General features: G+C 35.8%; 1 long non-coding RNA gene across 2 annotated transcripts in view; it reads left to right on the forward strand.

The window, feature by feature from the left end:
- The window catches only part of LOC146763430 (uncharacterized), a 40,782-nt gene that overhangs the window by 4,889 nt on the left and 9,407 nt on the right, over window positions 1–26,486 (forward strand). For both annotated transcript variants that reach the window (XR_014952151.1, XR_014952153.1), the window contains exon 2: window positions 1–26,486. This exon is cut by the window's right edge and continues 9,407 nt beyond it. This is a non-coding gene — a long non-coding RNA (uncharacterized LOC146763430).

The following is a 26,486-nucleotide window of genomic DNA, read 5'->3' on the forward strand; positions in this document are numbered from 1 at the left end:
GTGGCACTTTGTATCCAGTAGAGAGATTGCACAATTTCAGCAGCTGTTTTCCCTATTTCAAAAAGTGTATTGAAGAACTAAAGTGGGATCAAGGAAAGGTAATGAGAATGACTGAGGATATGAAAAAAATTCTTTTGAAAGATTAGGTCTTTTTTTCACTTTAGAGGGAAGATCAAGAAAGGGGATACAGTAAAATAATGGTCTAGGTACCACAGATCAGATGACTGTGTTCTCTCTCATTTAACATGAGCTGAGAAACATCAAGGAGAATTAAAAGGTAACTTTCAAAACTGAAAAAATACCCAAACCCAACCTGTAATTACCTCTATATATAAAACTTGTAATTAGACCATAGAACTCACTGCCAAGTCACAAAGGCCAAGAATGTAACAAGATTAAAAAGAGTATTGTATTTTTAGTGATAACAAGTATATTCAAAGTTATAATTGGAGGACAAAAATAGTCGAAGGGCTATTAAGTATCAAATTTCAATGTGGAAAACAACTTTATGTCTTGTAGAATGAGTTGATACTGTCATCAGCAAATTAATGAATAAAGAATGTAGGTAAGGAGTAAGGAATATGATCCACCTCTGCCTGCTCTGGAGTCTTTATATTGAGTGAGCCAAAGTGGTAGAGTAATTTGTGTACCAAGGCAATTCTTAATAAAGTCCTGTATTTGCTCCTGTAATTCTCTTTGTACCAGTAGTGTTATATTTGAACTGCTGCAATGATGTGAAAAATTGATCTGTGTTCAATAATTGTTTAATGGGATAGTCAAAATGAGTGGTTTTCAACCTATAATCTATGTATTGATGGAAATAGTAAGATATCACAAACTGTTCAATGAATTTTGTGTTTGTCCACATGTACCAAATAAAATCAAGGAGGGAAAAAAAGACATAATCAAATAAAAACATAATGTTTACTTCTATGTGTTATTTAGTAAAATTACCAAGTTGCAAAAGTAGGTGAATACATAATCTTTCCATTAAAATTAAAGAAACACTGGAACAGATGATCTCAAGATTTTGTGTAAAAATTTAGAGGGACATTTGTTGTATCATTGTTGCATCATTGCTGTATGGGATGAAGCAAAAACACCATTATTTTATGACTGTGTTTGAGTTTTATAAAAATATTAGACTACAGATGAAACTGGATTGTGTTCTACCTTCCCTTTGAAGTTTGAAGATACGAAAGCCTTATCTGAGTTGTGACCACTGTAGTTATAACATTTAGATCATTCCATTGTATCCGTGAGTTGATCCAAAATGCTGTACTACCAGTAAAATAATTCAGCAATTAATTAATAATGAATTCATTATAACAGACAATGTCAATATAAATGTGTCCTTCTATATTTGAGAATGGATAGAAAAGTTTAATTGGTTTTCAATAATTATAATGATAATAAGTAATAAAATTGCTAAAGTCTTGCTAAAAGACAATATGCAGATCTATCAAGTCTCCATTTGATCTTTCTTGAATCTTGACACTAATTTTAAACTCAAACATAATACCAACATTATAAACCAAATATTATGTTTACGTGGCCTATGCTACTAATTTCTACTAATTTAAAGGAGACTGCAAGAACACTTGGTGGGCAAGTTAAACAAAGAACTGTTGTAATTATACTGTAGTTGTAATATGAACATAATAGAATAAATTCACATTTCAAATGCAATAAGTCAATAGACTTTGGCACAACAGTTTGTCAACCATTTTTATGACTACATAAATTCCTAATTAATGGTTGATGAGCCAAAATTCAGCAATAGGAGATATTCAGGTCTTTCCTACTATCTTAGCATCACTACCTGTGTGTTTCCACTTCCACTTTCACTGATTCAGCTTCTCAATCACTCTAATAAGAAAAATATGGAGTTACTGTAATTACAGAAATAAGATCTGTCCTTTGAACCATATACAGGAAGGAACCACCAGATTACTTTGTATGGGTGTGCAGCAGCTCTCTGATTGACAACCTACTGGTGTTCTTGGTCTTTGCTAATCTAAAAGGATGTAATTATTAACCAGAAAAAGCTCCACTCTTACACATGCATCCCATGCATAGTCCTCTGCACAACTGCCACCAGTCACTGCTACTGTTAGTACTAGACACAGAATAACATCTTTAGTAAGCTGAGCATCCTTGATACTGTGCTAGTGTGTATAATTGAAAACAGAAGTTCACATGGAGGAGAAGGTTATGTATTGAGTAAATTTTTCTGTAAGTATAATTACTCTTGCTCGAATAGGCTGCCTTTGTTATTTTTTGAAGTTAGATTAAGTCTATGAGAAGAATGGTTCCATTTAGCATGTACAAATGGTACCTGATTTGATAATGTACTATTAAAATAATAATAACAAAAGAAGGGAAGGAATGAGTATCCTTAAATGATCATTGATCAAGGCTCAGCTGAATGCACTCCAGTAATTTTATTATAATCAAAAACGTAGTGACTGTCCTTACTCAGTGTATTATTCATAGATAACTAAAATATGTACCATAAACCATATGACTGTATGATCAAAGGGCACCTTACTGTGTGTGTTATCTGCAGTGGTGTACTAACTTTATGATAATTATATTTCATTTTCTGTTGTGTTTCCATGGACTTCATAAAGAATATAGTAGTCTATATTAATCAGTGTCTTATAATATTTTAAGTTGTTTTCTAAATGTGAAAATCTTGCAACAAATATGCTACCATGCTATTACACTTTCTGAAAGGATTACTTCACTCATATTTCAAGCTGGTAAGTCTCTTAGGCTGATCTAAAATGTGTCCTCAGAAAAAAACAGGAAAAGATGACACAATTTGGCAGCCAAAGCTGAGACATTGAAGACAATAAGTCCATCTTGGTTGAAGAAGATCATGTATTACTTGAATTTTTTGACAGTCACTTTTGACCAACTGTCAGTACTGTTGCAGATATTCATCAAGAAGTGTATGCCTGAAAAGGCACCTAATAGAGTTTGGCAGTAGGCAGCAACAAACATCTGCTTGTGAATGAAACTGTTTTGTGATGAAAGTACTAAAACATCCCAGTAGTTAAGGCCTTATAAAAGAAGGAAAGTTATATTTTCTAGACTCGTGGCACTAAGACAAGGCACAGCTATAGCTTCTGAGGATAGGTCTTCTATCAGGCTAATGATACTCTCTAGCAAGCTCTGAAATGAAGAGTATGTAGTTTTGAGCACAAGATTCCATGGACATCATTGTGGAGTCTACTAATAACTTTTATTTATTTTGGGTATGTTCAACAGTAAAGTGACAGTAGGCAGTATTGATTATTCTTGAGCCTTGAGTATTTAAATTTTAAATGAAATCACAATTGAGGCATTCTGATTGTGTTCTTCCTGATTAGGGTAGTCTTGTGTGATGGAGCAATACTGGACTCTAAACCCTGGTACAGGTTTATCTCTGTATTTGTTGTATAAAAGGACACATATTAAGATGTAAAATGTATATGTCATATGAGGTGAAAAGGATCAAAGTTATTTGCTTTCAAGACAGATACAGGAAAAAGGGTATTGAAGAACCTGGTAGAAGTCTTGAATATGCTGCTAAGAATGTCCTTTAGTTGGTACTGAAGTAGGAGGTATGGATAATTACTAGGGTGATGGAGCTGGAAACTGTAAAAGATTGAATGGCTTGGATGCAAAAAAGTGAGTAGAAAAGCCAAAGGTTATTCAGCACTTCTTAAGCTAGGGAATGGTGAGCAGGCCTTTTTTTCTGGATGACACTCAAGAAGGAAACTGATAACAAGCACCACTCTCTCTCTTCCACAAATAGCAGGAGCAGCTAACAGTATTCTGCTTCTGAAGACTTTGGTTGCGATAGTAAGTCAGACAACATTTAGTAGTCCAGGATTTGTATTTAAAATATGTGAGAAAGCCATTCCAGACAGTTCTAATCAGGGTCAGAAACAAAAGTATCTAGTGGTTTCTGTTAAGAGCTGTAGCTTCTGTTACTATGTAGAGTCTGGGTTACCTCCTCACATGGAGAACTTTTGTGTCTTTCACTTGTTATGCTTGCTTCACTCAGAAGTCCTGATGCATTTAGGTGGACTAACAATAAATGACATAATTTTGAGTCAATTTTTCAGGATAAATGCAGTCATCATGCTGTAACACTTCAGTGAGATTTCAATCATGCTTCCAGAGAGGCAACCAACAGGAATTCGCACATTTGTATACTGCCTCGTATAAATTTAGACCATATAAGTGCAAGCTGAAATAAGCTGCCCAGAGAAGTGGTTGAGTCACCATCACTGGAGGTTTTTAAGAGATATGTAGATATGGGACTTAGGGACATGGTTTAATGGTGGACTTGGCAGTGCTTGGCAGTTTATGACTGGACTCAATGATCTTAAGGGTCTTTTCCAACCTAAATTATTCTATGATACTAGAAGCAAAAGTGGTATTCGGTAAGATTAAATAATACACATTAGCAATTCCCCATTTAACATATGTCCTGTTGCAGCTGTACCATTAGTTTCCCTTGCACCATAACAATTCTAATTTGAAGCATTGGCAAAAAAAATTCTGAAAGGCAATCTGGAGTCTTCAAAATGTGTTGAAATTCTGAAGGATCCTGATGACTCATGATTTTTGGGAGAAAGTAACTCAGGCCTGCTTATCTTTTTGTGATAATTTTTACTTGATTCTCTTCAACATCATTCCTAGCTACGATTGGAAAAGGAAATATATATCACTGTTAATTTATAGTGCAAAAGCACACTTAGCTGTGTTCCAGATACAAAACGGAAACATACTGAACACCTCTACCTTTTCCCACATCATTAACAATTTTGTCGTCTTCCTTTTCTGATGTTATTTATATTCTTGCTACTCTGTAACAATATTCACAGGCACTCGGATTTCATTTACTCCCAAATTTTATTAAAAATCAATTATTGTCCTTATTCTCATTGAGTGCAGAATTTTTCTGCCTATAGTTTTAATTTCCCCTGTTACCTGGTTTTCTTAACATAATATTTTACATGTTTTGATTCCATATTTAATTTCTGTTCTTTGCCATCTGTCTGCAAAGGAATTCTGTATTACTGATACTTAAAAAAAAAGAAAAATGTGGAAAATAATAATAATTTCTTACATTTTGAAAATGAGTGAAATAGATGGGCTTGAAGGTAGTGTCCTCTGAAGTTTAAATCTAAACCTCCATAATTACAAATCTGTCCTGTAGTCAAAAAGAAGAGTGAGTTGCAATCAATGCTGAGTTGCTTGCTACACAATTACTTTTCATACCATTTTCTAGAAGATGAACTTTGCAGTGAAATAGAACATTTAAATTTATGATATGAGTGTTGAAGGCCATATTTGGGTGTGTAAAAACTACGTGTCTGAGAATACTTACAGACTTGAGGCACCAGATTAAGATCTAATATTTATTACTTCCTCTAGTTTTGTGCCTTGCCCCTAAGAAGGCCACTGCCACTCTTGGAACAAAGGTGGTTGATGTACTTGTTGGTCGGATTACTAACATAAAGCATATTAAGGCTGAATCCTTTTAGCTGAGGACTTCTCTAAGAATAATAAATCTTGTGTTATAAAAAAATATAATAGAGGTATGATTTATTTAAATTCTGTGCAAGAAAAAGCAGCAAATTGTAGTGGTACCAGTTCTGCCTGACCACTTCTAATTCCTAAGAGAAGCTGTTATGTTCACTGACATTTATTGGTGTAATATTTTTGACACTTTTTTGTTTGCTCCCACCTCACAAAGATTTCAGGCTCAGTTTTAATTTCTCAAAGAATGTTTTTTCTCCATTGAATTAAAAACGATTTTCATTGCTATCAGAGATATTTAAATAAGACAATTGCAGACACATCTATGCAGTTGTGGTTTTGCAGTCCCATTGTTTCTTTTATCATTCCTATTTCATGCTTAAGTTTGCTGGAACAAAGGGGCCTGGTTTTCACCCCTTTTTTTACATCAGGTCAGAGCTAAAAGAAAACACATTTATCAGTCTTGAGGTCATATATCTGAAATAGAGATTTAAATTAGTACAGTCACATATCATGTACTTAGTTTCCTGTACATTTTTCATGTCATGTGTCAAATTGTATTTTTTTGCTTGCTTTTGGTTTTGGGATTTTTTGTTTTGGTTCTTTGGTTCTTTTTTTTTTTTTTTTTTTTTTTTGTATGTAGGTCGATGGTTATCCATATTGCTGAACTTTGCTCTTTGACAGGAAATAGCAATCAGTGTAAGGATTAAAGAACAAATGCAATTCATTGCTTGATCTGGTTTCAGAGCTACATTGCAGATAATATTGTCATAATCCACATTGCATCTTCTGTATAACATGAAACTGGCATGATGTGCTTCAAGAGCATGATAAAGAATCATAGAATGCATTGAATTGAATGGAAAAGCTTTCCTCTGTAATGAGTCTTTTCTTAATGCCATAATCATGTTATGAACAATGAATGTCATACCAAGGAGCAAACCAGATTTCATAATATATGAAGGAACAGAAATGTCTGATACACTTGTGTATTAAACTGTACCACTAAATGTTCAGAAAAAGGCAAAATATTGCCCATTGCTTCCTTCACACAGAAGCAAGACCGCAAAAATCTGGTATTCAAAATTCACTATGGATGCCTTCATTATGTCTTCATACTGTCAACAAGATGAGGATTATATTGTGATGGACCAAGTGTCTACTACTGACTATACATACTACTTCAGTAAATTGAAAATGTAAACTTATTAAATTGCCTTCCATTCCAAAGGTTCCTGCTCTTACACCAGTTGGGAAGAGCTGCATCCACAGTTTCATCAGCAAATAGGGTACCTCTCCTCTAACCTCTCTGTCTCAAGGTACCTGAATGTGGAACTGTTCTATATTGCTTCCTCCTTGTTTCTGTGATGACATCTATTCTTCCCAAAGATGTGATTATTCATTGTCAAGAACATAAAAGGCTCTCCTAAAATATTTTGTATGCCATCCACTGAAGACTTTTGGGCTTGTTGTAAGAATAATTGACTCTGGCAATGTGGCTATCTTACTTATTTTTCTTCTGTATGAAAAGAGAAGGACAAGAGAGAAATAGTATATTAAAACCTTCCAGGACAATCCTGCTGCAGATGCCAGGAAGTGTGACTTGACCCAATGGTACTATATTATATAAAAGAGGGTTGTCTGTCTTTCAGATACTGTGGAGTTTTTTAAGAAATAAGGAATAGATAAAGACCAAAGAGCATTGATATGGTGGGAAAGCAAAGTAATGCACAAACTTTTGGATGGTGGCTGGAGTAAGTTCTTCAAGGACATCCTAAGATGTCTAGGCTGTGTCTGTATTTGCTTTGAAATTCTTGTGCTCTGAGAAATTAAGAGAGGAGACTCTTCAGTGTAGATCCTGAGGTACTCAGAAAAGTTAGGATTTGATAGCATCACAATACAGTTACATAAAACATACATTTATTTGAAGTATGTGAAGTTCTAGGATAATAGTATCCTTTTCATCTATCTTAGTGTTTAATCTATCTTCACAAGTAACACCTTTGCTGGAAGTGTAGATCTCTCCTTGAACACAGACCATCAATTTTCTTGTAAGAATATCTATTTTTCTAATGGGCCTTAGTACGCCTGGCTGAACTGTGATTGGGTGTTATTGTGGAAGGATGTGCTCTTTTTCCTTCCTTACATGCTTCTACCCACACCATTCCCAATGTTTTCTTTCATTGATGTTAGCATGCAGTAGAACCATGGCTGATTTATCCCTTCATCTCTCTAGAATGAGACTAGAAAAGAAATAACCAGACTCAGTGCACTTAAACATAGCTTGTCTAAGTCTGTCATCAAAGATCAGGAGCAGCAAGACAAAGATGACACTGCAAGAGCTAGCAATTAGATTCACCTAGGCTGCAGCAGAGCCATGTTTTTGAGTGTTGTTTAGTGGCAGCAAGCGATTATTTAAGCCAAAGGTACCATGGTTCAGCCTTCCATTGTTGGCTATATATTTTTACTTTCACCTTTATGCTGGTGCTCATGCTTGTCTAAAAGTTGCCCCATGTGAGATTGTCTCAAGGCTTCAAATATTTATTGCACCACAAAGTATTCCTTCTGGACTGTCAAATGTGGAGGAAGTTGATGGAATATGGATAAATTTCGTTTGTAATCAGAAAGGTAGTGTACCCCGTCCTTCACTGTGGAACTGCTTTACTACTCTTCTGTGGGAGAACATTATAAACAGGGTGTTCAGATCCCATTAATTAGTAGGAAGAAATCTGTTTGTCCAAATGTCAAATTATAAAACACTGCAACATCCAGTTTCCAGATTTTGTAATTGTGCAGGAGCCCAAGTTCTTTATTATGTAGATAGAATCCAGTAAGTAGGAAATGTCAGAAAGGACCATTGAACATAAAATACAATCTCCTCTTTTGCCTGTCACCTCACTGGAGGAACTGGGACAGCCTATATCTGGTAAACCAATCTTTGACTTAATATGAGCTTGGGCAGGGAGGGGAATCTCTTTCTCCAAGTGTCTTTTTTTTTTTTCTTTTTTTTTTTTCTTCTCCAATATCTGCATCAGTGATAAAAACTTGTACTAACTGACAATGCCTTAAGTAAAAATCTGAGTTGTACTAGTTTGCCTGTGACATTATGATTGCATGTATGAACTACAAATAATTGCAACTGAAGCAAGATAACCTACTATGGCTTTCTAGGTGCATACTCTTTCCTTCTGTTATACTTTATGTTATCCTGGACTTCAGCTGGAAATTTCCATGTGTGCTTTCTAATTTCTTCTGACAAAATCAGATAAGTTATTTCAAATAATTTATTTGACAATGTAAAGGCTGATGTTGCTTGAAGAAAGCTAGGAAGGACTTTGCCCAATTTAGAGCAGAATTAGTAAAGGAGTGCTGTCATGGGAAAGCCTTGGTGCTGTTCTGCTAATGACACCCACCTTTCATAAAGCAAATGAATTTTCTCTTTACCAGCAGGAGACTTACTGTCCATTGCTACAGCATGCCAATTTGCAAAACTGTAGGTGTAGCAATCTCCAGTGGCAGTGTGATTATGGAAGACTGGGAACCATTGGCTGCCACAGGGTATATTTGTTCTCCTTCCTGGCTGTCTAATACTGTGGATTGATAGCACCAGTCATGCCTGCCTATGCCAGTTGAAGAACTTGCTGCTTCTCTTCTGAATGCAACTAGACTGTAGATCTGTGATTATTCCTTAACATACTTCAGGCAAAAGTGTTAGCAAGACCTGCTATTTAAATCCTTTAAGGCAACTTACTTATCTTGACCAAACTGGGTTAGGGACTTCTTTTAGGTGTGTATCTGAATGTGTTCTGCACAGCTACATTACAGAGTTCAGACTGTTATATCTTCTGTGGCTAGACTGCATCCTGTACCTGAGGTAGACTTACTTACAGCAACTTTTAATATTTTAATTAATTTATAGATGCATTTTCTTTCCTTCTTTCAAGTTAGTTGTGCTTCACTTAACAGCATGTTCTCTGAGTCATGTTTCATTCTTCATCTCCCTAGGCTTCTTCAGCCTCCTTGGAGATAGAAGAAATGATCATATCTCTGAATCATAGATATCTGGAGGCTGTGAGAATGTACAGAATTTATATATTCTATGCTTGCCCTGTTTGTGTGCTCTCCCCTAGGCACCTGCTAATCGTCACTGTTGGGAATTGAATATAAGGCTAAGGAATCTTTGGTTTTACCTGCTATGGATGTTATCATTTATTTCTATATAGCTCCAGGAAGACAGCAGCTACTCTGTGACTTTGCAGCTTGTCATTCAGTAGGGAGATACTTCTCACTTTTCTGGCCATGTGCAGTCAAGAAGAGGGAGAAGTTGAAGAAATATGTCAAAGTGTGAAGAAAAGTATTTGGCCTTTCTACATAAGCATGCAAGAGAGAAAGGAAGGACAATGAAAGCAGGGAATACAATTAAGAGGTAGGGTAGATGCTCTTCATTGTTATAGAAAGAACAAACAAACAAGGAATCTATTAGTAAGGCAAGACACAAACTGAAGAAGACACTATATCAAAGGGAAACAGTCAGCACTGTAGCAAACTGTAGTAAAAGCAATACAAAATATTTATATAGGATTTTAAGAACAAAAATGAAATTTATCTTTGAAATTTTAAAATCTTTAGAAAGCAAAAGCATTAAAGAAATGTTTTTGAATGTGAATGTGAGTGTGAATATTGAAAATTCTCATTAACAGGGCAGTGTTTTCAATGATGCATTAATTCACCTATTCAAAATGCTTCAGTCATCAAATCATGGAAGTTAGAATTGCAGTGTTTGTATGTATGTGTGTGTGCATGTGTGCCTTTGTGGTTTGGGTGAAACTGGTATTTTTTCTTTTGAATCAGACAAAGGTGGGGCCAGGGTGTTTTCTTTCAGGCATTTATTTATCATAGCTTACAGTTTGCTTTGTTGTTCAAACATTATGTGACTCCACCCTCTCCCATTATTACCCAGCAAGGATACAAGGCTGCTTCAAAGAGTTTCTATGCTCACACTATTGATTTCTTGTGTCAAGTTGCTTTCTAATACCTTTAGGAGCAAGACTTTGGAGGGTAAATTGTAAGTGCTATATCTTGACTGCAAAAATCTATCTCTTTGGAAACAAATGATGTTGAGAGAAAATTGTTTTGCTTTTCCTTTTTTGATTGGAAGTAAATTGTCTCTTTCACTCCATTCCAAATGGTGTTGTTGGCCTTTGTGCATCCAGGATTGTATCTGCTGTGTTTAAGAATTTGTGGGTTTGATCTCCTGGAAGTATTTCAAAGGAATATGCTGTCAGTCCATGCAAGCACATCTTCATCTCCCCCACAGACAGGCTACCAGAAGTGGTTGCTCATGCTGGAAGGAAATAGTGCTTTATGCTAAGGGTGTCACAAATCACACCTCTTGTTTCCAATGCAAATGTAGAGTTCCAGGAATCAATCTGGTTCCTCCTATCCCAGTACTTCCTGCAGGGTGATGCAACTCTGTTGTCTTTAGTGTAGAATAGTAGCTGCAGACAAAGGTAAATTCATTAAAATTATGGCTGAAAAGGAAAATCAACCTTGTTAACTATTTCTGTGTGTGAAACTGGGTCATGAGCTCATACAAATTTGTTGTGCTTGGACCTCTTTTAGCATGTCTAGATCTCCTCAAGTCCCAAAATAGCAGGGAAGAGAGTGGGTGGATAAAAATAAGGTGAATTGTCAGTCTCCTTGGGAAAGCTGACAGTATGTTTCCTGCTAGTGAAATATTTCTCACCTTTGTGGAGAGCAAATTTCCATGTTTCAGTAGTGCTGCTGAAAATTAATTTATTGCAGGATTTTTCTATGTTCCAATGTAACACACAGAGAGTCTCTCCTGTCTCCTCAGTCATAAACTTTTCCATGTCTACTCAGTAAAGTCACCTGTTTCTTTTTTTTTTTTTTTTTTGCTAGATGTAGATTCACTCTCATAACAAAGATTCCTTAAGTCTATGTGTGTAGCACCCTAACACATCCAGAAGCAGAAGGAACAACTATGCAAGGGAGTGGACTCATCAGAGGTCAGGCAGGAACATTTCTTGTAGATGAGTAATGGTAAGGGATGGGCAAACCTTGTGTTGTTGTGAGGTTTTGTGAACCTTATGAACTGTACTTTTGATTTCATAGGGTTTGTGAACTGTCCCCCCTCCTACTTTGTCCTTCTCCCTTTGGTATTTTTCAGAATGGGGGATTTGTTTAATTTTTTTTTTTTTTACTGTAAACAAGGGGTCCCTTTCTGTATGTGTTAATGCTTGAAGAATCTTTCCACCTCAGCACATTCTCAGCAAACTACTAGGTGTAGGAAGTTTCTGTCCTTATTATCTTCTCTTTTTCTCATTTTAATGATATTTTCCTTCTCAGAGCACAGTATGGAAAAGGGGCCTTCTGGGTCAGTATCAATAGAAATGACAGCTTATTATTTTTCTAGGTCTATCTATTCAAGTTTTAAACAATTTATGTTTCTTTCCTTTAGTCTTAATTTAATCAGATTAATCTGATATTGTATAGTTATATAGTAGATTTTTAAAAATTATGTTTGTGTTTGTCTCTGCTCCCCTTTTTAGTCACTCAAGTGATCTTTAAAGGTACAAATTAGAATTACAACCCTCCTGGTTTCATTAAGATCTTGCATCAACTCTACAAAATTCAAGAGGATTTTAGAATAGAAAATAGTATTTTTAAATAACTGTCATCTGGAGGAATGAAAGTGCTCAAACAGAGACTTAAAGAGGTAGTTTTATAATACTACCTCCTCATTTAAATCTCTGCTATACCATGCCTGTATGCTGCATGTTTAAAGCAGGTTGATTTATTGTGTAAACTGCTACCACTTTGCACTTGGTGAATTGTAAGGACTGAAATTTTCTCAGATTTGACACTGGGATGGCCTGCAAATTGACCTGAAAGAAATAGCTGGCAATTTGGAAAGTTTGTCTAGTGGACCGTGTTTTGAATATCTTTATCTTATAAATTGAACATATTGTCCTTTCCTATTTTTGGCGTAGTATTATGGTAGGTTCAGTAGATTATTGCTGTGTTGTTAATTTTGCCATTAGTGAATGCCGATGATGTTAATGAATTCTAGCTGGCCAACCAAAGAAGAGTCAAAGCTATTTTCTGTTTGTAAAATATACTAATTGAGATCACTACACACTATTTAATTTTGTTAGTAAATTCTCTATTATTTCATTTCTAAACAGTTTATCTTTTATGGAGAAGGAAGAGTGGGGAATTTAGTAATTTGCCAAAAATTAAGACATTTTCTAATTACACAGATTATTCTTTATCACCAATGCTTACAAAAATCCCTCAAGGCACAAATATATATAATTTTTAAAAAAGGAAGTAATGCTTTATCTAAAATAGAACTTAAAACAGAAATCAAAGCCAACGTTGATGAAAGCTTTGCACATTTTAAGCTGACTCTAGGGTATACAACAAATAGATGTGGTGTTGCAAAACTCGAATGTTGAAGCAACAGAGCACAGTCTTAATGCCAAGATATAGGAGAAGAATTGTCCAAAAGACCTTGGGGCAATTATAATGAACTAAATATGCAAACTATGCTGTCTTTGCAGCATTTCTGTACTATTTGCTATGCTGCCATAAAAGGATTTCTCCATGAAGAAAATTACTTTCACAAGAATTATAGATTTATAATGGAAACAGGCATCTGTCACTATATAACTGGAGAAGAATTGAAGGCCTTTAGTTTAATTCAGTTCTTCATGCAGGAATATCCTCTTAATTTGCATTACTGTACCAGAATTAATATTAAGGCCACCAACAGAGATGTGATTTACTACGAGTAAAAGGATAGATTGGCAGATTTATATTCCCTAAGCACTTTCCCACAACAACTCTTCTGATGCCAAGCCAACCTGGCAAGTTTTGGCTTGCAGTTTCGGTGGTTTGCAAACTGTTTAATTTTGAAAGTATGGGAGTTACTCAACACCGGGGGCCAAATGATGATCTGAATTGTGCTGGAGTTACATTCATGTTTCTCTGGTTGCTATTTTGGAACAACTGCTAATGAACACTATTGTTCAGATCATGATCCAGTCCAGTTTCCTATACCTTGTAGAAGGTGGTTGAAGAAAGATAATGAGATTCACCTCATCTGTGGTAGATCTTTGAATGTGTCTGGTTTTTTTGCATTAAATCTAGAGAAAGCCTAGGCACATATTTTATACACCTACTGAACTTCTCTGCTAAGATGTGTATCTCTGCTCTGACTGTAGGAGCAGTCTGGTTACCCAACTACCTTAGACCAACTCCTCAACCTTTATACAGCTAGAATAAGGCAAAGGAAAATGGACTGGAAAGGGAGATTGTGTATTCTTCATCAATGCTTTTGAAAGAAAATGTTCTTTAACAAGTTATGCTTGTAAAGGTGTTAATCCTTTTTTTTTTTTTTAATAAGGCAGATAAACATTAAAATCTTTTAAAACCTCAGAAGTCACTTTAATGTCATCCTGAAATAGGAAATTTTAAAGAATGGTGTTTTTTTTAAAAGAAAGTGGAAGAACATGAAATCTAGGGGAAATACTGCCCTCTCCTTTTTGCTGATTCTTACCAATAGCAGAAATTTAGTTGCCTCATGGAAATGGCTTAACTACTTTTAGGGGTACCAGAAAATGAGAACTTCTTTGTGTTGTTTTGTTTTCATTATTTTTTGTTTGTTGGGGGTTGTTTTGGTTTTTTTCCCCCCCGTATGATTGTGCTTGATTGAATGTGTTTCCTGAAAGTTTGAGCTCTGATTTAAAATATTTGTATAGCATTTCTGCTGATCTCAGTGTCTCTCATGGAATGACTTCATGCTACAGTCATTCCTTCAGCAAGGTGCAAACAAAGCCAATTTGGTAAGTGAAGAAATAATGAGCTACTGTAAAAAAACCTCCAAGATCATGTTAAATGTAGGCTAGCCAAAGAAGATCCAAAGGAGATTGGAATGTTTCTTGTATCAAAGAGCTAATTAGTGGTGGGTAGAAAAGGGATAAGGATGGTCATGGCCCAAGGTAAAAGTCATAAATCAGTTTAGACTTTGAATTTGAAAGAGTTTTTCAAAAATGAATGGTGCTCTGAGACAGTCTTCTGGGTGTCAAAAAAAACCCAACAAAACCCTACTGTTAAGATGAGCTTGGTCACTTTAAGAAGTTTATATAATATTATATAACAAAAAACTGCACTTTGTGATCCAAGTATTGTCTTTTGATGATGGATTTTGAAGGCTGTAGAATATGAAACACTCTTGTACCCTCTGCTTCTAGTCAAAGCTATTACTAAGCATCAATATATAGCTTTGGATATTTTCTTTTGTGATGAAAAAAACACCTGAAAGTATTGAAAAATGATCATAATCTCTTTGTAATTCTGTGAGTGAGAAAATGATCTTCAGTTTGAGGGAGAAAATAGAAAGTTGATATTTAAGTCCTATCTAGAGTAGGAAAAATTTTATCTGTTTTTGGCAGTTTTTCAACTGTAGAAGTAATATTTGTTACACAGATAAGTGCACGTAAAACTGGAAAACTCCCACTATATACCCTCTAACTCAGATAATATTCCTGTTTATGTCTTGGGTTTTAAAACTGATTTTTTTACATTCAGGTTACATCATTACTATGGCATTGCTTTGCACACAAATAATAGATTTAGTCTAACTGGAATCTGATCTTTAGTTTAAAACAATGACAGAATTTGGACTAGTATATGACAGTTTAACTTCTAAGTATGCAGGAAGATTTGTGTTCGTGTTCTAAAAATCACATGTGTACTTGCACATACACTCTGATATATGCTTTACTCTTATCAAAATATTATCAATTAAGATTAAGAGTCGGACTTCAATCTGCAGGTGCAAGGGCAATTTCAGACTGTCCTTAAATCACCCTGTTGTTAATAAATGACTTTTTGTAAAACACACACATACCTTCAGATAAGTCAAAACAGTGAATAGAGGTCTTGACAAAAATCCTGTATATTTGAAATTGTTTGCAGATATGTGTGTGTCTGTAGCACCACACATGTACCAATGCACGTACTTGGAAAGCAGATGCCCTGCAATAACCACACTGAAAAGGATTACTGGAGTCATTTTGCCAGAGACTGGACTAGCAACGTCTGAGTTAACTTGACTGTATAGCAAAGTCAGTTTTGATTTCTTTTCCCCATGCTACATGCTGTTGTAATCCATCTGTAATGATTGAAGGCTAGTGAAGTGTTACTTTACTCTTCCTCAGCATACAGAAGTTTTCTCTTTAAATGGAATAACCATGTCTACAGTGGTTGTTTTGCTCAAAACGTTGTGCACACCTTGTTCTCCTTATGCTTGTACCATTGTTAGATCATCCAGATGTTGTTGAATCCTGTTGTAATGGTTTTGTAATGTAATTGTTTTCCCCAGATATCTGTCTCACCTCTCTGCCAAAGAGGTCCTGTTCAAAAAAATCAGTAGAAAAGGGTGTTGCCTGCTCCAAGACGTTATCCCACAGTTTTGGTCAAATCTATGGTTGTAGATACTTAAGATAAGAAGCTTGACTTTTTTGTTTGTTTGTTTGTTTTCTGCATTTATTCAGTGACTTTTATTTATTTATTCTTGTAAGACTTTTCCAAAGACAGTAGTCTCCCAGAAGCTGATAGAATAGTCAGTTTGGAGAGCAGTATCTAAAATAATTAAAACAAGATTAAATATTATTTTTTGTGTTAAAGACCTTAATACAAGTATTTTATGTCTACTTTTAAATTATTTTATTAGTCTTCTATGTATGTAAAATAAAAACATACTGAAGAATGGACCTCGATAGTTTATTGTCTCTGCCTCTGTTCTCCAGCAGAGTTCAAATATGACTTTTGTTGTTAGAAAAATTTAGAGTATTGTTAGACAGATTTTAAAGGAGAAATGGGAAGGAGGTTTTAAAAGGCTGCATTGACAAGTCTAGCCACTTCACATTAGAGTTTTCACTACTGTGTTCTGTAATCAGTCTTCAAGATTAAATATTGACTGACAGCAGAAAAAATGATCTGGGGCTCAGAATTATGAACAAGCTCAGAGAGTGATCTCGACCTGAGAATTCTGAGCAGAATTCTGAACAAGTAGAGTAGGTATTTTTTTCTTAACCCTGAACTTAAATGTTTCCCTTTTAATCACCATTTTTCTTGTAATGTAAGAAGATGGTTGCAAACAAAGAAAATCACCTCTGGAATATTCAGAGCTTGAGCATTTTCTTAATTAGAGTGCTGTATTTCAGCAACAGCCCTGGAACCTTGCAAGGGTCCCCTGCTGGGATGTGCATGAGGTGCATGTGATTTACAATAATATCTTAGCGACAATATTTCTATGAATTGATAAATAACTGTATGCTTTTTCTGCTTAAAAATTATGTCATTTGATAGTGCTCTGTAGGAAATGTCACAGAAAGGAGCAGAATGGTCTTGAAAAATGTGATATGGTTGCAGACTGAAGCAGATGATTTTTTTATTCTCAGTCAAGAGAGATAAGATGTAGTGGGAATTAAACCCTTTGAGAATAGCAGTCATTAACCATTGCAACACTCATTAAAGATTATTGCTATATCAGTGTAACACACTCACAGTAGAGTCTATGGCAGTATAACAGTCTGTAGGGCCTACCTGGTGTAAAATTCCTGTAGCCAGAACGCCATTAAATAAAGTGATGCAAATAATACATCTCTGATCTACATATTTGATGGTGTCAAGAAAAGTAACTGGATCAAAAGTTGCTCTTATCCAGGTCTGGGAAGAATTAGATTACTGTTCCTGTGGCAAACTCTATTTGTTTAATAGGCCAGAAACCTCAAAACTCTAGAAAAATCTAGTTTGAGGGTGGGTGATTTCAGAGATAACTGAGCATGTTACAAGCTGACAGCCCCCTTGCCCAAATCCATCCCTGATACATAGATGTCAGCAAGATGAGTTGCTTCCTCTGCCAAAGATACTGTTTGTTTGTCACTGAGACCTGAAAGGTCAAAGCAGCTTTGAACTTTTGGGAAACCCATAGCTATTATTTTAAAGCTGTTGGCAAATACCTATCAAAATCATCCCAGGTCTTAATGCCACTCAACACAAGAAATTAATGTTTTGGTTTTAACAGTGGTAAAAAAGTGGAAAATAATCCTAGGAGACAATGGTGTATAGAAAATCACATACCAAGTGACCTTAAAAATATAGTTGTCTTGGTACCCCATGGGGCCACCTTATGGGTCTTCATTTCTAATATCAGAACATAGGGTGAAGAAAGGGCGCTTCCAGTTTTTTTTGTCACCTTTGCCAAATGAGATGAAATTCACTCTCTAGTCTGAAAACAAGAAATAGAGACAAAAGGTAAGGAGCAAGTGGATTCCTTGAGATCAACGGCTTGAATGCAATGACAGAGGCTAAACAGGGAAACCAAATCTCTTGACCTCCATACAGTTATTCTGTGTGTGATGCTGCCTGACCTCACCCTTCATTCTGTTGGTTTTCAAGCATCACTCTTTCAATCTTGCCATGCAACAGGTTGTAAGGGATACTTGCTTTTGCATCAGTGATGAGGAAAACATAAAGGAGTAGTACTGAGTCAGTTGGTCTGCTTATAAAATGTCAGAGCACAACACCTGGATAGGCAGAATAGTGCATGTGCACTATTTTACAAAGAATAAACAACTACTTACCAGATATTTATATAAGACCTCCAAGGTAGTAATCTACCACTTGTGAAAATTCTTCTGCATCCTAAATCTATTTTAAATAGACAAAACTATCCACATGTTCCTGAGCTTGTTGGTAATACTCTTGGATACACTGACAACAATTGCTGAAGTCAGAAATGACCAACACACCCAGTACGCTGCTCAGAGCAGCAGCAGTTGTTTCTCTCTTTCAAATTGTTTCCTCAAGAGGAAACATGGATTGTGGGTTGTTTTTTTGGTTTTCCTCTTTTTTCCCATTCTGTAGCAGAAATGAAGGGGCTTTCTTTTCAGATATTTATCGCTTCATAGTTCAGTCAGTCTGACTACTTTAGAGCAATACTTTACCATACATAATCACAGTGCTACTGGTTACCCACACAGGGACCTTGGTTGATCCAGAGGCACTGGGAAGATATTGTAAACTGTCATCTTCAGTCTGTGATACAACCTTAAGCCTTGTGATCCCAGAGACTGGCTTATTATCATAATGAGTCTCTTTTGCAGCACAAACCTTTCCACTAATGGCATGCAAGCTGAAACAATAAGACAGAATTCCTCACAGAATTATCCAAAATCTCTGGTACAATCTAAACAGGGTGCTTTCCAATATACAGTTAATGCACAGTGTGCAGAAGTGGAAAGCATGACTCATTCCACTGTTTATCCTTAGTGTGAAAGATTCCTAGAATGACCACAATACCATGGTCTTTCTGTGATGTATGTACTTGTTGCATTTTCCAATATGCTGTTCTTTCTGTGTTAGGTAGAAACTTAATACAAAAATATTGTACTTGATATTAAAATCATTATATCCATCTATGGAAGTACTTATGGAAGCGTGAGTGTGGTAGGACTGTGAAGATACTTTACATATGATGCCATTACCCTTACTTAAGGTTTGTGGGACTAAAGACTTTTAACTTAACTTTGTAAGTCTCAGGACATTATGGCACTAAGAACTTGGCATATGGTTAAAAAATTATTTCCATAGCCTTTGCAGAAATATTCATAAATCTCTGTAGGACTTCAGTCTAATACTGTCTTTTAAAAAGTGCATTGTTACTGAAAACTTGTAACAAATTAACTGTTAGCTTCCAAATTCAAACTGAGAATAAGAACTTCCCTGATACTGTTCAGTTAATGGCACTTTTGCTGAATGTAGAATCCATGTTTGATTATCCTCTGCTAAGGATGAGGAGTAACTCCACCAATAGCCATGTAAGCAAAAAGAGAAGTGAGTCATAATAAATAAAGACAATTAAAATTTGAAAATTGATAATATTTTTCCTTCTTTCTTTCTTTCTTTCTTTCTTTCTTTCTTTCTTTCTTTCTTTCTTTCTTTCTTTCTTTCTTTCTTCCTCTTCTCTGTGTCTCTCTGGCTCTCTCTTCTTTTCTTATTTTCTTGTTCTTCTGAGCAGAGTAGTATGAAAATATTACTTATATAAGGAATATAAGTGAATCAAACATGTCTGCCCCAGGATTTCTTATTTACATTAAGGTATACTAATGCTACATAAGTCATTATTTCAGTTTTTCTATTCCTATAAATCCCAAGAGATTAGAACAAAATCTCAGAGCTGTCCATTGAACAGGAGGAAACATATGGTTACAGAATTGTAGTTGCATCTTGACAAGTTTATTTTTTAAACATGCTGAATTTAAAATTATTTTATTGGATGTATTCCCGTTTTTACATGTATACTTTTACATTGCTTAAAGTGCTTATACAATAGAATCTTTCTACTATAATGTTCTGAATTTTGTGAACAAAGTTGACAGTCAAGAAAATTAGTAGATAATGACAAAGTAGCTTCTGTCCATCCTGATTTATTTCTGAAACATGGTAAAACTATCACAGATGCATATTGCATTATACAGAGAGCATACATATGCATTAAAGACACATACATTATACATTTTAGTGATGTAATTGTGAAATATGTTCTTTTTACATTCCTAATTATGGAGCAGAACAGATGGCAAAGACTTAGTTCAAAGTAATATATATCCATTAAAATAAACGATGTTGCCAACCATTCATCAGTGATAGAAGAGTTTACTACTTCCTTGGAATATAATTAGACAGCAGTCTGGGCTGCAAAAAAATATAATTATTTCAAAGTTATTTTCTGTAGTCATTTACAGTCAAAATTAGTTAGAAAACTGTTTGAAAGCTTGCATTATCAGGTGCAATGCATTTAACATGGGTTTGTCATTTGACAGCATGAGGCATTTTACAGGAATGTAACACTGAGCAAGGACTATGAGTGACATTAATTTTGGCTCTGTGTGTGACTCATGTTTACACCATTGTAAGTAAGTGAAAACTAAACTCTTCCTTCTAGTAACAGGTTGCAGGAAGGATGTGAGCAACTCTCAGAAGGCTGAACAGACTAGTCCCAAAGCAGTCCTGGGAAGGATCTCTGCAGTACCTTTTGCGAGGGCAGATTTTTTTACTGAGGCTAGCACATTTTGATAAGTGCTGTGGAGTAATATGCTGGGCTACAAGTCTTTCAAATCACTTTATATTTCTGACTCTGGTCAACATTTGCTGTCCCTAGACAAAGTGTCTTGCAGCTGTGGTGTTGCTGTTTCAGGGAGTAACACGCAGGAACACCAACCTCCTGCTTCCTGCAAACATAATGGAAGGTAGTAGGTGCCTCTTAAAAGTGATCCAGAAGCACTGAAAAAAGTACCAGTCACTTTAAACTAACCCCATAAGCAACAATGTTTTGGCAGTTCAGTAAAGACAGAAAGGAATGTCATTACTTAGTTTCTTAACAATAGATGCTGCAGCAGATGTTTCAATTTAATTGGGGTGCCATATGGCTCAATGTTTTCTTAAAGTGCACAATATTAAGGAACTTACCTGACTTTGCCACAGAGGCAAAAGGCTAGAGGAAGCCCCTAGGTCTGAGGCTACAGACACTCTGTAAACGAAACAGTCTCAGGGAATTTTCCCAGGCTCTAGAACTCAAATTTTCAACATCATTAAATTGTTAGTACAGTCCCCAGCATGGTTTTTGGCTTGAGCTAAATAGTATTTCCCTAAGCAATTCCTGGGCACAGGACAGAAATGTTCATGGGCCAGTCAGACTGTTGGCAGCAGGCAGTTTTCATGCAGCCATCTTCTTGTGGGGGCTGGGAGAGCTTCTTTGGCCAGGGTCTGCTAGTCCTTTGGTGCTTTCAGTGCCAGAGAAAGATTTTGGTATATTTGTTTTCCTTGTACAGACAGCTAAGTTAGATTAGGTAGCCTTAGTCAGTAAGTTGCAGAGAAAAATAAACAAAAAACTAACCAACCAACCAACCCACCAACCAACAAAACAACAAACAAAAAGCCAACCCCAAACAACAGTGACCACTACAGCCCCCCCCCCCCAAAAAAAAAAAAAAGAAGAAAATTTGAACCTTAGATCTAAGTCAGAGGAGAATCTGTTGACATGTATAATAGATTATGAACTATGAGATCTTCTGTCAGAAGCTCCATCCAGGAGCAGCACAGCAACATACCTTGTTCCACTGTTTCCAAATTTTCCAAATTCACACAATAATCAGCTTATACATGTTCATGGTGAAACTGCGTTAAGCACAGGTTGTAGTTTGCATTCAGACCCTGTATATTTGGTATAAACAGTCTTCACTTAAACACACGTCTGAAATAATCTGTAGATGACAATTATTTTTTCCAAGCTGGCTACCCATATGCACGGCTGGAACTAATGAACAGACTTGAATTCAAGACTATGACGTGATTATAAACAGATCCTTCTGTATTTAAAACACAACCTGAGTATAAATATAATTTTCTGTACTCTGGCAATGAATTAGATACTGTATGATATTAACTCCCTGAACTTTGCATAATTATTGCTTTGTAGAATGATTGCTAGGACATTTTTTTGGGTTATGGGATTATTTTCAGTCTGTGGTGATATTTACTCTTCCTTAACAATATGAGCAAAAAGACAATTGCAGGAATTATAAATCTTCTGTCTAAGTAGAGCTAGCTACTGAAATGAACCAAAGCCCTGTCTGCTACTGCAGTGCTGGTGTAAATCTTCCACTGACTGTAATTGTGGGAATTTTGCTACTAATTTCAGTGTTTGAAGAACAGAACTCAAGTAAAAAACAATAATAATATCCATGGATTTTATTTGTCATTTTCTTATTAATTATAGACAAGGGGATAATACATGTGGGCAAAGCCACTGGGTTTTATGTGAGAGATAGTAATTATTGGCATATCTGTTCTTATTGCACAGAAGCCCATGGAATGTCCTTCAGGAGTTCTCACAACTTTTAGAGTTGATTTTGCTTAATAAGAAAAAATAAGTACAATACAACAGAAGGTTTAATTCTTAAAAACAGAGAGAGAAACCTTAGCATTCAAAGTTAACTGAGGTTCCCAGAAATACCGTTTGTACTGAGATTTTTACCAAGCCAGATAGAATAATCAGATGAAGATGGAAGAAGTGAAATATGCAGAGAGATCATTAAACGTCCACCACAGCAAACAGCATCACCAAGAAATGTGCTGCACAACTGAAATTAATTACAGCTTGTATTGATTTTAATGTCAGAAGAACATATTTATTGATGAAAAGAAGGAGACCACTGTCCTGCAACATATTGCTCAGATCTTACTGTGAAGTACAAGGTAAGAAAATTCTGGTTTCATGTTGGTGAAATTCAAACTGTGACCTGCAAGGCAGATATCGTTCACTGGGTCAATAAAAGACCTCAATGACTTTTACTTCTAGGCTGTAAGAGAAGTAATCAAGGTAATGTCACTGCAGAGATTTTCAACTCTAATATGAATTGGTAGGGGTTTTTTTTAGAAAAAGAGCTCCTGTGTGACCAGAATCTTATCATGGCTACACTTGACAAGTAAGACATGTTTCAGAAGTATCTCAGAAAAAATGAATATTTCCTGTCATATTTTTTAGCCTCAAATATTGTTTTTGGCAGAAGTAGGATTTATACCATGATTTCTTCCATGCTCCCAAGAGAAGTTCTGCTTTTCAGAATCTGAGTCAAAAAAGTTCTGAGAATAAATGATCCATCTTGCTGAGGGAACTCACATGGCTGTTTCCAATGTACCCTATGTGGAAAGAAGGTTTGATTTCCTTGAACTGTCAGAGCTTCATCTTCTTGAGCAATGAAACAGTGAACAGGAAAAAAAGATGACAGGAAATATTATGAGATTGTTCATATATTCTGACATGATAGAGCACATAATTAGTAAAATCATCTGAAGTTTGAAACCTGCAACTGTACATTTTGTAGCATATGGGGACAGCTTCGTTTCTGTTACTTGTGATGTTATAGAGTTTTGCTTTTACCAAGAAAAATTTTGTGCTAACATGTCCCAAAATGGTTGAGGTTGACAGGTCATTTGGTCCAAGGCCCCTGCTGAAGTAGGGTCACTTCAAGTCAGTTTCCCAAGTCTATGTCCAGACAACTTCTGAATATTGCAGGGATGCAGAGATTCTGAAAAAAATCCCATAACCCAATATAATACAATCTCACTGGGCAGCTTGTGACATATGGTGACAGTAGTGAGTAACATATACTGAGTATTAGACTAATTACTATCTCCTTATTTATGAGCAAATGAGGCTAGGAGGACATAACAGGATGCTGTCAGACAAGCCAAAGGACCAGCAAGCCATACAAAAAAAATCCTAACAAACCAAGTGGCCACATAACCCCTGTGATATCTTGGTATTTATGACTTCTTCCTGATTTAGTAGTTTTCTATTGTCCACAGATTTCTTCTCTTTCTGCTGCTTTCTCTCAGGTATAGATTCTGTAGGATGTGTCTTAATATTCTGAAAGAGTCTACCTCTTTGTGGTTATCATTCACTCACTTATGTTTAATTTATTCATCCCATGTTGGTGTGGTCTAATATTCTCAGCATGTCATGATTTCAGAGCTGGTTTGCTCACATTCAATAAGAGAATATTGAGCTGTTGAGCCAATGTTTGCTACTAACCATAAAATCAACTGGATTACACGTTTTGTCCTCTTTGGGTTTGCACTAAAAGATACAATTATGTATTAGGATACAAATGTTTAGTTTAAGATGGCATAAGAACCACATGGTTTTTCATCAGTATGGATCGCCAGAAACTCTTCTTACAGTATTGGGATTTTAAAATTATTGTATAATCAAATAGGCTCATATTGCTTAAAGGAAATGTTTTATTTTATTTGTTATAAATTTATTTTAGTATAATACCCAACTTTAGAAGTAGCTACATCTATATTTTCAATATTCTCTGTGATAATTTAGAACAAATCAAACACTACACAAATGAAATACTTATTGAATTTGATAAAAAAAATTAGGGATAATTAAAAAAATCTTATAAATGAAACTAAAATAATATTTTTTCTCTATATTTCTAAGAACTGAGTGTATATGCTGAGGAATCTCAGTACCCTTTACTTGGACTAAACTTATTCCTTGTATAACTGAGTTGAATAATACAGAATGAACTATGTCAATGCATTGAAAACAGAGGTATTAAAATTCTCAAAAAATTAATATTCTAGAGATGAGCAAGCTAAGGTCAAAAAGAAGAAAAAAGATAACAACCCCAACCAAAATTTTTTTCCAAATGAAAATAAGTTAAATCCTTTAAAATTGGGAAAGAAAATCTATGTTTGGTATAGGAAAAAACCCCTCAAACAATACAAGAAGACCACAATGCTTCTCTCCTACCCTGTTTCACACATAACTACAGATGCCTTTGACTGCTGATTCTATTAGACTTTGTGCTGACTCGGTGTCTACAGCAGGAAGACTGGTAGGCAGCACCATATCACCAGTTTAAAATTACTTACAGGCACATAAAACATTAGTGTCCATTCTTAGGTGCAACTTTATTATGGGAAGGCTGTAACTGGAAGGGTATGTGACCTTGTGGGTAAATTTGTTACTATTTTGTAGACTTTCACTCTGTGAACTTGCTTTGTAATTTAAAGGAAGATTGAGCGAAGTTTGATAGTGCACGCTGATGACACATTTTACATGAAACACCTGGTCCAGCTCAGGGGACACCAGTATTTAGAATTATATGGCATGGATAGGGATCAAGTTATCTCTTAGTGTGTTAGATTATTTAGCTAGGAATCAACAAAGCTAAAGACTAATAGGTTCTTAGGAGCTTCTAAATTTAAAAACCACAAAAGCCATACTAAAGTGCCACGTGTAATCTTAACTATCCAATGCCTAATCCAGGGTTTACTGATTTTAATGGAAATGTGTTTGCTGTCAATGTGTTTGTAAATAGTCCCTTGAAATCATTATGCCGAACCTGACTGGTTTATTCCCTCTGTTGCATGATCAGGACAGATTTTGTATTTTCCTATGTCTAACAATGTTAGAATGATATTAGAGAATATGCTCATGCAGGTTCTGATGCTTAAGAAAGGGGGAAAAAGGGTGAATTCAGTTCTGATGTAAAGAGACTGATGAGATGAGGGAAGGTGGAGATGAGAACAGCTGTGTGAAGCTGAAGTTCAGGTCATATCAGATGTTGCTGTGGGTGTTGATGGCCAAAGAATTTCCATGTCCCTTAGTGAATATATTTTAACTGAGAAACATCGACTTTAAATACGCTTCATGAAGGGGATGAAGGGTCAGGGCTCTCAGGACTAATATACTTTGGATGGACATAATTGATTGTACTTTGACTGTAGCTTGGGCTCAAAAGCTAAGTTTGCACTGTGCTTGAGCTAGTCCCATGGGACAAATAGTCCCACAGGTTTCTTAAAGTGTGATATGGTTTCAAGATCTGGCTGTACAGACATTGGCTGTCTTGTCTGCACAGCTTGATGGCATGGCATTGACTGGTCTCACAGTATATGAAAGGGAGATGAGCAGCATATAACTGCAGGAAAGAAATTTCTCTTTTAATGTCCCACTTGCTCTATATCCAGTCCGAAGAATATACCTGATAAATACAGGATGGATGTGATGAATGATAAAGTCCAGTCTTAAACCTGCTATTAAAGCACAGAACTATGCTTGGGACATCTTCTGGTGTAGTGAATTGAGCCTGTCTCATATTCCACCCTTGCTGGCTTCATGAACAGGACAGTGAATCTGTAGTAAAAAGCTGGAGATCTCTGTGCCTTTTTTCTCTCTTTTCAGGGTCTGGGTTTTTCCAACTGCACAGGTCTGCAATCAGGGGCTTAGCTGTACCTCATCTGAGGAGAATGTTTAGAACAGTTCTTAGACA

This window comes from Lonchura striata, chromosome 1A (assembly GCF_050655825.1).
Source record: "Lonchura striata isolate lonStrDom1 chromosome 1A, ASM5065582v1, whole genome shotgun sequence".
Classification (NCBI taxonomy): Eukaryota; Metazoa; Chordata; class Aves; order Passeriformes; family Estrildidae; genus Lonchura; species Lonchura striata.